The following is a 13,217-nucleotide window of genomic DNA, read 5'->3' as shown; positions in this document are numbered from 1 at the left end:
TACATAGATAATCCACCACTGTGGTTCCATTTAAGGCTGACAGTGCTGTGTCCAGGGCCAGTGGTACTGCAGTGCTTACTGCTGTATACTATATATATTATTGACAGTCCAGTTAGTGCTGTAGTATTTAGTTCAGTCCATTCCAGTCATTGATACTATGTATAGTCCAGTTCAGTCCAGTCCAGTGAAAGTGCTCTATAGTTCAGTCCAGTGACTCTGTGTATAGTCCAGTGATCTTGCAGCATAAGTCCAGTCCAGTGGCACTAACGTTAAAGTTAATTGGGTACTGCTGCATAAGTCCACACTGCCGTTAAAGTACACTGATATTGCTGATTAAGCCAGTGGCACTGAAGTCCAGTGGTACAGCCGACAGCCTTATATGTCCAGTGACAGTACAGTGTACAAGAACCACTTCCTCCTAGTGCTGAAGATGCTGCCATAGAACATGAAATGCCATCAACATCGTCTACCAAGGCCGATGCCCAATGTCATCGTAGAGGGCATGTATAATCCAAAATGCCAACATTCAGTAACTTGAAGAAAAATAAATAAATGTAAATCGATTGAGGAGGAATGTAAGCTTGCCAATAAGCCATTTACGATGCGGAGTGGCAAGGAATGGCTAAGGCCGTGGTCTATATTCATGACTAGTGGTGCAGCTTCACGCGACAATAGAAGCCCTCCTCCTCCTCCTCCTCCCCTCGCTAGAAATTTTAAGAGTTAAGCTGTCATCAAAAACACAGCAAACAACTGTACCTTCTATAGACATGGTATCACAAACCCCCAAGGAAAGTCCAGGGGTGTTGGTGGTTGTGATGCCTGTCTTTTCTATCACTGTATGGGAAGTGGTGCCTCCTTCCAACATTTGCACGCCCTCTGGATATGCTGGAAGGATCACCCGCAGTGCAGTTCCTGATATTGAAGGTGTCACTGTTGAAGTACACCAGGAGGAGGATATTGATGTAGCTGGCGCTGAGGAGGAAGTTGATGAGGAGGATGCTGCTGATGGTGATGTAGTTTGCTTAAATGAGGCACCAGACGAGACAGTTGTCCGTGGGATGCAAAAGGCCGTAGCCATGCCTGTGCAGAAGACCAAAAATCCACCTCTTTTGGTCTGGAATTATGTTTGGGATTCGGTATGGTCAAAATCCCGACGCTGGAATCCCGACAAGGGGGGGGGGACGTGGATAGCCCCCCCTTGCGGACACCCACGGAGGGAGAAAGTTTCGGGATTTCGGCGGTCGGGATTCCGGCATCGGGATTTTGACCACGGGATTCCGACCGCATCCCATTTTTATCCAGATCCGGACAATTGTCTCGCCATATGTAGCCTATGCAAAGCTGCAATAAGCAGGGGTAAGGTCATTGGCCACCTAGGGACATCCTCCCTTATACGTCACCTGAAGTTAGTTCATAAGTCACTGTTTGATACAGAAACTGTGGCTAGGACCGTAAGCAGTCCAGGGACACCTAAATCCCTTGATCCTGTTGTATCCAAGTGCCTGAAACCACACCAGCAAGTCACTCCTCATCAATTTCCTCCTCCATCCGGATCGGAGGTAGTCCCGCAGGCCATGTCACCGGCACGACTGACTCCTCTTGTATCCGGGATTCCTCCAGAGGATCCTGCAACGTAGCGCCAGGGGATGACGAAGTCCGTTCCGGTGACGAAACGCGCTGGGGGTGGCCTGTTTGGTCTGCCGTTGTGACATCCTCTGTATCCACCAATGATCCAGAAATCCTCCAGCTGACTCCTGACGTGGCGGTGAGAGCGCTCGGTCTGAAGTCCCTGACCTGCAGATAGGGTCGTAATATGGATATATGTTTGAGATGCATGTAAAATGAATTAGAGATAGATTGAATGTGGGGAACAAAGAACAGTTCAGAGTCGAGGATGACTCCTAGGCAGCGAGATTGTGGGGTAGGGTAAATTGTCGAGTTGTCAACAGTTATGGAGCTATCAGGATGGTAACTGCTGTTGGCTGGTGGAATATAATTAATTCTGTTTTGGAAATGTTGAGTTTGAGGTGGCGAGAAGACATCCAAAAGGTTGTAGATTATGTTCTGCTATGGGAATTTTGTACCATGTTAGTTTATGACTCCAGGACCTAGGATAGGTATTAAGCAGAGGAGGAAACCTACTGTGCCCTGAGGTTAGGTGGAGCTCTGTGATAGGTGCAATCTAATCCCAGGCCTGGTACTTATTAGGTGCCGTGATGGGTTACATTGGTGACCCCGGGCTGTTATTCATTGATTGGCGGCCAGATTAGGAGCTGATTGGATGACAGCTTATCACTTTTTGATGCTTGATACATCTGGCCCTCAGACTCTCATATATTGCATTGGTTGGGATTCTGAGCCGACACCTCATAGTCCACCTTTTGGTACTTGGAACGCACTTCTAGTACGGTATTTCTTACCTGTCAATGGCTGTACCTTACCTGGACTTTACCGTGCCCTTCAATTAATGCGAGATTACACCTCTCGCTCCCTTACTTACTGCACAACCATCTGTGGTCTTAGGTCCCAGGTAAACCAGTTTCCATCTTCATGCACCTTTGTCTTTCACATTCATGGACATCAATAGACAACTATGCCTGAGATCAGGACCATCCTGTGTTACCTGATATGTCCGCATTCGCACAAAGTCATCTGTTGCAGCTGCCGTTCCCTGAAGTCTGTTTACACAAGGCGCCTCCTGTGGCATTAGCATAATGTCGCCCAGCCGATGCATTCCAAGTCTCAGCGGCTGTGGTTTAGCGTCCATTACGCAGCAAGTTCCACAATACTTACAATTCCATTTCTTTATGAATTAACTTCTTGCTTTGAGCGCCCCCTAGTGCACAGAGGGGAAAATAGGCGACCTGTTATTCTGTTATGGATATAATTATATTAGCACTCAATACAATGCAGATGTAAGCGCAACTGGGAGACAGTACTAGGTCTATTGTGATCTATATCCATTTGATTGTAATGGATCTTAATCAATGTTTTGCTTCCAAGAATAAAGCACACATTTATTAGCATTTAAAACTTAGTATACAACATTTTAAAATTAAAATATTAATAAAAATTGTTGAAACAAAAATAAAAACTTATATATAGTATACAGCATATAAAAAAATAATTGATCAGATATGTTAATGCTTTTGTAATACTTCCAAGATCCCCCAATTACTATGGACACCTCCTCTGTTCTAGATAACAGGTCTGAGTTTAGTTGTCTCGTTTGTTTATCACCATGGGAACAATGAAACAGAACGGACATTGTGATCTATATGTGATATCAATATCACTGCGCCAGGGCCGGTGTAACGCTACTCAGCACCCTAGGCAAAACTTCAACCAACTCCCCCCCCCCCCAAAAAAATCACGTGGTCTCCCCAGCCGCCCCAGGAAGATGGGCAAGTCCCCTGCTTTCCCTGGAGGCCCTCTGCACCCTCCCCTTTGCCACCCACAAAAGAGTACAAGGAGGAGGGTAGCAGCAATGTAGGCAAGTATGTCTCAAGGGAAAGGGAAAAGTATGGCGGTGTGAGGTCTTAAAAGTTCCACAGTTGCCACCTGCATTAAGTACAAGGATCCTCATAGACATCCTTGAATTTTTGATTTGCCGACTTGGTGGCGCCCCCCTCCCCAGATTCTGGCGCCCTAGGCAGATGCCTAAAGCTGCCTAATGGTAGAGCCGGCCCTGCACTGCGCTCGCCATGCTTCCAAGCCCAACATCAATGAAGATAGAGTTTAATCGAGCTTAAATCCTATAAAATTGACCTTCAGTAAATATTTGTTTCTGAAATAACCTCATGAGATACTGTTCTACGGCTGTTCTACGCCACCTTGTAGCTTTCATAGTCACGATGTTACATGCAGTTCATACTGACATAGAATAAGATACTGGGCAAGATCTACAAAGGTGAGAAATTTGTAAATGAGAGCGACACCAATGCATCATATACTGTTCATTCTAGCACCCTGCATCTATCAAAACCCATGCAGTTCCTCTTCCCTGCCTGGAGGTCTCTCTCTGCTGGGGTGCTTATAGCACAGGTCTAGTGTGCATATCAGTGCTGAAATACAGAACACACTGTGCTAGATGCAAAATGGCAGAAAGAGACACCCCAGGCAGGGAAGAGGAACTAGAAGAGTTTGGAAAGATGCAGGGTGCTAGACTGACACTGTAGGCATAATACAAAAAAATGTTTAATACAAATACCATGTAATAGGTGCATACAAAAAATAATAACAAATAATCAGCTAGAAACATCAGTAATACTACAGTACATATATAGAATAAGAAAGTGCCATTAGGTAACAGGCCAACGCTTATATGACGTTCTAATATGTCGGAGGAGATGAGAATTAGAGAACAGGGTAGTAGCTGCCTGGTCACAGATGTCCTGTCAGTCTCAGGCACTCACCAATGTCCCGGGTAGTGGATGTATCCATTGGAGCAGCCCATGATAACGTACACCCTGCAGCCATTGCCGGAGGAACACAAGCTGGTGGTGGCAGCGTTATGGTCTGTAGACTGTTTCCGTGGCATTCTCTGGGCCCAGTCATCCACCTGTGGAAGCACTATAGATCACTTTGGTTATGAATCCATCCTTGCACATCACATATACCCGAATCCATCCTTGCACATCACATATACCCATTCATGCTGATTGTCTTCTCTGGGGCAGATGGGATCTTACAGCAACAATGCGACATTACACAAGGCTAAAAATGTCTGACAGTGATCGGATAAGCACAACGTCATGGTCGCTCTATGGAAACTCTGCCATGTACCCTCCAGCCACTGTGGAATGCACTGCAGTCAGCATGTCTCCAGCGACCTGTGCCAGCCTAGCAACACCTCACCAAGGGTGACATTTAATAGGATGAGAGAATCAGAAAGTGAGAGATTTGGGAAGAAATCTCCAGGTTTTTTTTAAAGCGGCAATCATTTACACTGCAAAATCAAATCTCTCACTTCCTGAATCTCTCATCCTATTAAATCTCACCCCAAGTCTCTACCAGCCCGTCTACAGGGCCGCCAAGAGAAATTCTGGGCCCCGGTACAACAACTTCCTGGGGCCCCCACGGGTGGAGATCCCACACACTCACTGTTTCCAAGGTGGATACACGTACAAAAATTGACACTGTAATGTCTATTACACATGTCAGACATCCATTACATATTATACCACATGCCATAATGCTCATTACACGTTATGCCACACACCGTAATGCTCATTGCATATTAAGAAGTTAACATGCTCTACCAGGGGTTAACATGCTCTGTCAGGGGTTAACATTCTGTGCCATGGATTAACCTGTCTGCCCTGATTTACATGCTCTGCCAGGGGTTAACATGCTCTGCCAGGGGTTACATGCTCTTTGCAAAGGATTTACACATACCCTCCAACATGGCCCATTTCATTAGGTACAAAATGCTCTGTTCCTGGACTTCCCTGCCAGTGGCAATTACAGATGTGAGCCTGCAGCACAGTCCAATATTCAAAAGGGGGGGTCACATATACTGCCACCCCAAGCATCACTGTCCTGGATTCACTGGCAGTTGATGTGACTGCCCCTCTTTGAATTTTGGACTGTGCTGGAGTCCAACCTCTGTAACTGCCACTGGCAGGGAAGTCCAGGAACATAGCATTTTGTACCTAATGGAATGGGTCATGTTAGGGGTACTTGCCACCAAATAAAAAAAAAACCTGTGTGTCCAGACCAGGGCCCCCCTGACAGGCCCGGGTAAATTGTACCTGCTCCCCCCCTCTCTCGGCACCCCTGCCCGTCTAGCCGATGTCCGTGCTGCAGACGGCGGTTACATCCAGGAATAGAGCATTATGTCCCTCCTGGAGAGGTTCATGTTGGGAGGTATGCTGACCTGTTTCCCTGGTTACCCAGCAGCTGCACAGGTGTACTCATTACTCACTGACCTGTTTCCCTGGTTACCCAGCAGCTGCACATGTGCACTCGTTACTCACTGACCTGTTTTCCTGGTTACCAGCAGCTGCACAGGTGCACTCGTTACTCACTGACCTGTTTTCTTGGTTACCCAGCAGGAGCACAGGTGCACTCATTACTCACAGACCTGTTTCCCTGGTTACCCAGCAGGACCACAGGTGCACTCATTACTCACTGACCTGTTTCCCAGGAGGTGCATAGGTGCACTCATTACTCACTGACCTGTTTCCCTGGTTACCCAGCAGGAGCACAGGTGCACTCATTACTCACTTACCTGTTTCCCAGGTCACCCAGCAGGTGCTCAGATGCACTCATTACTCACAGACCTGTTTCCCAGGTTACCCAGCAGATGCACAGGTGGAGCTAATTATTTTACTTGTGCTTCTGTGGGGAACCTAGGAAACATTAACTGTTTAAGAAGCTAAGTGGATAAGACATTATATTACATCAATTTGTTTTCTGCAATTGCAATACTTCACACACAAAAAAAAAAAAACAAGGATTCTAAAATTTCGAAGAGGTCACAGGAGAATTATTTAATTGTTTGTGACGGAGGTAAATGAATCACGGAGTGTATAGCTTACGCTAACTTCTGACTGTCAATTTTATAAATAAATGTATATCTATTTTAAGATCAGAGTGTGACTGTGACACTGTTGCTAAATGTGTGTTAAGAAATCTATAACTTCACAAATATAGTTATATCCCAAATACTTTTAACTCTTTACCGTTTACTATTGTGGTGATCATTGCACTCAGATTGTATATAGAAACTTCCATATATACTACACGTTCTGTATTTTGTATTACTATACGGAGAAGGGCAGAACCTGGGCGAGACGTTTGATAAGGCCCGTATACTGGTTGTGGCTTTAGTATGAGCTAACCACAGGATAATTATATTAAGAGACTTGAACATTTGACATTATTTTAGTATCACCTGAATGCATGAAAGGGCTTTTGAAACATTTTTTTCCTTTTTTATTTATTTTTTGTAACCAGATCGCATTTCCCATACCTAATGGGAAATGCGATCTGGCTGAATTTACGCTTTTCCACCCTACAACCCAAACATTTGCAACCTGACAACAATGAAAGGCACCTTCCAATCCTCAACATGCTTCGGCCACACTCCTCATGCTTAATTGCTTTTGTACCATTTTAGCCCCTGACGCCACCCACATTGCTTGATTGGTTCGGTAGTTTCTACCCACGACTCCTGTCACACGATTGATTGATTCAGTATAGTCCCCGCCTCCAACCTCCACATGTGTTTGTTGCTGATCACTCCCAACTAAACTGTGTAATTTTCTAATGACTGCACTCCATGTCTACACGTCTATGTCATCTATATGAATGGAGTTCAAGGTCTTCCTCCCCTGAAGAGAAGGGAGCCAGCAGAAATTAATTGATGTTAATGAAGCACAGAGCAATCAATGCTCCATCCTTAATTAGCATAAATTAGGATGCTAGCAATATCATCATGTTTAATGTGCAGCGCACCAAACCTGATGCTCTCACATGCAATCGCGTGAGAGTGCACATCGCTGGTACACACTGAGCAATGTAGGCGATACGTTGGTCCGATAACCTGCTCAGATGGCGTATCGCTCAGTGTGTGCCCAGATTGGCATTACGGAGAAGACTATTGTTCTTCCTGCCATGTTGTGTTCCCTCCAGGTTATTTTAGCAGGGTGTAGCGCCCTGGCCAATATTTAAAGGGAAAAACACACCCTGTCCACATAACCGGGCCATGGGTCCCCGCCACCATGTGAATAGATGCCATGTGCATGGCATTTTTTCACTGTGGCCAGAGAGCATCGTTGCTGACCAGACCCGCCCACCTTTCTGACACTGCTGGCCAGACCTGCCCACATTTGTGACATCTGCAGGCCAGACCTGCCCACATTTGTGACATCTGCTGGCCCGCTACCCCGTGCGCCTGACCCTGCAAGGATTGCTACCATGGCTACCCATCCCTTCCCGATTTCCATATTCACATTTCCCATCACTACACTGATAATCATCTATACCAGTAGCATGGTATACGGACGGTAAGTCAACATACATTGAGTCCACCACTGAAGGTCTACACATGAAAAAGGTCAATAGGGTCAACACAAGCATTAGGTCAACATTGGGAAGGTCGACATGTTTTTTTTTTCACTTTTTTTGAGCCATGTGCCGACAGGTGGTATTTCATGCTCCATTAACAAGGGCCTTGAACTACACATCCCAGCATGCTCTGCTTTAGTTTTGCTATTTGGCCATGCTAAATCTGATGCAGAGCATGCTGGGATGTGTAGTTCAACAACGGCTGGAGTGTCAAGGTTAGCCATCAAGGAACTAGGGCGTGGTGGGAGAATATAATAGTGTGCTGAGCGTAGCAGGGGAGCGCGGTGCACTGTTTCGGTGTCCATGTCGACATCCAGGATAAAAAAAAGGGGAGTTCTGGTAAAACCTACCTTCGGTTAACTCCCTTTCTTCAAGGTTCCTGGGCCCACAGGGATTACATTGGGGTTGTAGGCGGATCCAGAGTACCAGGCACCAACTTCTCCAAAGCTTCCCATCATGCCTGGCTCCCCTCCCCTACAACCCCGCCTCCTTGCTAGGCTAGTCAGTTATTTTATCCAGCACCAGCAGAAAGCAGAGTAGGACAGAGTACACAACACAGGCACGCACATGTACACTCCTGCAAGTATATAAAAGGCCAGCGACTAGACCGCATGCCCCACAGACATCAGGCGCCCTGTGGGCCCAGAAAACTCGAAGGGAGTTAACCGAAGGTAGTACCATAACTCCCCTTTTCATCTTCAAGGTTCCTGGGTCCCACAGGGAATACATCGGGGATGTCCTAAAGAGGTATTCTGAAGTGCCCGTAGAACTTGGCACCCAAACACAGCATCTTGGGAAGCAAATGTATCAAAGGCATAGAACCTCAGAAATGTGTGGACCGAGGAGCACGTTGCTGCCTTGCACAGCTGCTCAGCGGAAGCACCGCGCCTAGCAGCCCACAACGGACCAACTGACCTAGACAAGTCTGCAGAGACTGAAGAAGGTCACAGGAGATTGGCCTTCTCATAAGCCTGCTGGATTGCCATTCTGATCCAGTGAGCTAAGGACTGCTTGTAAACAATCCATATGGAACAAACAAAGTGTCTGAGCGTCTAATGCAGGCATGTCCAAACTATGGCCCTCCAGCTGTTGTGAAACTACAAGTCCCATCATGCCTTGCCACCGTTTTGCTATTATTTAATGCTGAAACTATGGAAAAGCATGCTGGGATGTGTAGTTTCACAACAGCTGGAGGGCCACAGTTTGGACATGCCTGGTCTAAAGGATTCAGTCCGTTGGACATATATCTTGAGTGCCCGCACCATGTCCAAAGATTTCTCCTTGGAAGACAACTTGGAGGAAGTTAGTATAGGAACCACGATTTCCTGGTTCACATGGAACTTTGAAACAACCTTAGGAAGGGAAGAGGGCCTATTCCTAAGAACGGCCCTATCTTTATGAAACACCAGGAACGGGGAGCGACAAGATAACTCCCCTAAATCTGATAATCTTCTGGCTGAGGCAATAGCCATCAGAAAAACCACCTTGGCTGAAAGCCACTTCAACTCAAATGAGTGCAAAGATTCGAAGGGCGGTTCAGAGAGAGCTGCTAAAACTACCGACAGGTCCCATGGAGCTACCGGAGGAGTGTACAGGGGCTGAATCCTCAGCACCCCCTGAAAGAATGTGCGTACGTCTGGTAAAATGGCCAGTTGCCTTTGAAACCACATTAAGACAAACCCTTATCCAGACCATTCTGAAGGAAGGACAACAATCGTGCCACCTTAATTTGTTTTGTATCGAGCGATCTTGCCTTACACCAGATAAAGTATGTGTGCCACACCCTAGAATAAAGTCTCTTCAAATTTAGCCTCTTGAGATCCAGGTGCAAGCAAGGCCCCTGACAGATCTCTCCGCAGAGGTAAATGAAATAGAGGAGCAGCTGACAGCTGTACTAGATCGGAGAACCAGTGTTGCCTGGGCCACACTGGAGCTACAACAATTAGGCTTCCTCCCTCCTGCTTGAACTTCCTGAGAACTCGAGGAAGAGACACCGGTGGATAAATGTATGGCAGACGAAAGTTCCATGGTACTGATAGAGTGTCCATGAATGCTGCTAGAGGATCTCTGGCTCTGGAACCGAACAACGGTACCTTGCAATTGTACCGAGAGGCCATCAGCTCAACATTCAGAGTGGACCACACCTCCTGGCTATTTGACAAAATACCTTGGGGTGTAGGGACCATTCTCCCACGTGGATGCCTTGGCGACTCAGGAAGTCTGCCTCCCAATTCAGTATTCCTGGCAGGAACACAGCTGAGATGGCTTGCACGTGACTCTTGGCCCATTGGAGGATCTTTGACACCTCCCTCATGGCTTTTATGCTATTTGTACCCCCTTGGTGGTTTATATAAGCCACCTTGGTTGCATTCTCGGACTGTATCTGAACAGGTCTGCCCTGTTACAAATACTGTGACAACTGGAGGGTGTTGCAAGAGGTTTATGGATAGACTGGATTCCTCCTGAGACCACTTTCATTGCAAGGACCGCGATACTACTCCAGCTCCCCAACCCCGCAGGCTTGCGTCCATAGTAAGGAGGACCCATTGTGAGATCCAAAATGGCCTTCCCACCTGCAGGCAGGAGTCTGTAGAGATGCTCGTACTTCCATGGTGAAGCCGTCCCATCTGGTCAGGATCAGTCTAAGCAGTGGACGAGAATGAAACTGCGCCCACTCAACCATCAGACCCAGAATCTTCATGGCCTGATGTATAGAGACTCTCTGTAACTGAAGGAAACTTTGAATCTTGGCCTGCACTAGCTGGCCCTTTTCTGAAGGGAGAATTATCCTCTGCAAGTGGGAATCCAGCAGAGCTCCCAGATGTATCATTTGTCTGGAGGGAACTAGAGCTGACTTCTAGTTTATCAGCCATCCATGGGACTTAAGGACTGTTTCTGTCAACTGAAGATGAACCAACAATGTTTCCTGTGAATTGGCCAAAATAAGTATGTCGTCCAGGTAGGGAAGTACTTCGACCCCCTGCCGTCTTAGAGATGGCAAACCACAGGAACTGCTGGTGAGATAGAGCAATGGGGACATGTAGAAATGCATCTTGTATGTCCAGAGACACCATGTCTGTCAATACAATGGACCTAAGAGTCTCCATACGGAACTTTGACACCTTCACTGACCTGTTCAGTGATTTTAGATTTAGGATAGGCCTGAATGTCCCGTTTGGTTTTGGAACCAAGAATAGGGTTGAATAATACCCTTGGCTCCACTGATGCTGAGGTACTGGTACTATCACCCTGGATTGCGTCCACTTGATGTGAACAGGTCCTTTTCAGCAGATCTTTTGGTAGATTTCAAGGAAGATATTGTTTTGGGGGGCACCCTTTGAAGGACACGGCGTAGCCACGGGTCACCACTTCTCTCACCCAAGCGTCTGATGATGTCCCGAACCACTCCTTTGAGAAGTATAGTCGCCCCACCCGTCCGGCGGAGGGCTTGTCTGGTTTAGGAGCATCCCAGGGCTGTCTTGACTTGGGTTTGGCTGTTTTGGCTTTAATGAATTTTCTGCTGAACACCTGTCCCTTGCTTTTTCCTGTTTGGCCGAAAGGAACTGACCTCGGGCCGAGTAGATACCAAGGCTGAGAGGAGGCATGCTGTCGTGGCTGCAGCCAATGAAGCAACTATTTTATTTAACGCTTCCCCAAACAGAACCGCTCCTGCGAGAGGTAAAACTTCCAATGCCTTTTTGGACTCAGTGTCCACCTTCCAGGACCATAGCCAGAGTATGTGTCTGGCCAGTATCACAGTGGAGACTTTAGCAGTCAGTTGCCCTGCATCTATCATGGCTTCTGAAATGTAATGTAAGCCGCGGCTTAATGTGTGACAAGTAGGCCGCGCATTCCTCTGAAATATCCATAGGAAGTTCAGCCTCAATCACCTTTAACCATTCCTGCATAGCTCTTGCCGCCCAGGACGTGGCAATAGCGGACCTGTTAACTGCTCCTGCCAGACAAAATATTGACTTTAGGCATTGCTCCAGACATCTATCAGTGAAATCTCTTAGGGACGCGGTCGAAATGACCGGCAACACTGAGGGTTTTACCAGCCGGGTCACATGGGAGTCCACCGGAGGTGAATTTTCCCATAACTTCCTATCCTCCATTTGGGATAGGATATCTAGTAGTAACCCTTTTAGGTATTGTAAATATATTTCCTGGGGTTTTCCACATCCCCGTTCTAATTCCCATTAAATGATCTGAACGAGGGAATTCAGCAGTGATCCCTTTGCGGGATTTAAACACATCCACTTTCTGCGCCACTGGCGTCGGCTCCTCCTCATCAGATGCACATTTGCCACCGTGTCAGCCACCTCAGGATCACCCTCAGAGGTGTCCACGTCATTATCACCCGCTTCCCCATCTGAAGAATCAGTGGAATCTGTCAGCAATGTCGATTGTGACGACATCTGCTTTATGGGTCTTTTAAAACCCTGTGTAACAGCCTTATTAGCATTTTGAGCTGCCAAAGACGGTGTTAAAGACCACATAGGTTTCAGATAAAGAATCCACCAATGGGGGAGTTGCCTGAACAAAAGGTGTAGGAGCTGAGGGAGCTGCAGGTGACAGCCTATCCACTAAAGTGCCCAGCAAAAGCTGCTGGACTTGTGGAGCTGTCTTGCCCACATACCAGTGAGTGCTGTAAAACACTGTCACACAAGATGTTTTTACAGGGGAGCAGCACTTAGCCATCCAGGGAGCCTGTCAGTGGTAAAGATGGCTGCCAGCATCTGGGAGAGGAGCTGGAAGCGCAAATCTGCAGCAAATGGGCGCCCAGCAGTGAGGTGAACTGGCGCCCAAAGCTGGGGGGAGGGGCCGCAGACTAGCACCACCTCCCTCTATGCTGGACTTCACCCACCGGTAAAATGGAGCCCAATTTGAAAATGGAGGACAGCTTTCCTCTCAGAAGAGCTGCCTCCTCTCCCTATCCCTGGTGGGCTAGTGTCCATGCCAGCACTGTGACCTGCTCCCACAGTGAGACAGTCAGAACAGCGATTTGTGCTCTCTCAGAGATCGCTTACCCTCCCGCGGTCTGGCCACGCTGTCCAGGAAGATTCTTCTGTCCACTCTCCTGTGTACGACCCATGGGCGACAGGCGGTAAGGGACGACGGCTGGGTGTTGGAGCCAGTGCTGC

Source organism: Crinia signifera, chromosome 12 (genome assembly GCF_055691185.1).
Source record: "Crinia signifera chromosome 12, ASM5569118v1, whole genome shotgun sequence".
In the NCBI taxonomy this organism is placed as follows: domain Eukaryota; kingdom Metazoa; phylum Chordata; class Amphibia; order Anura; family Myobatrachidae; genus Crinia; species Crinia signifera.
Note: the sequence above shows the minus strand (reverse complement) of the source record.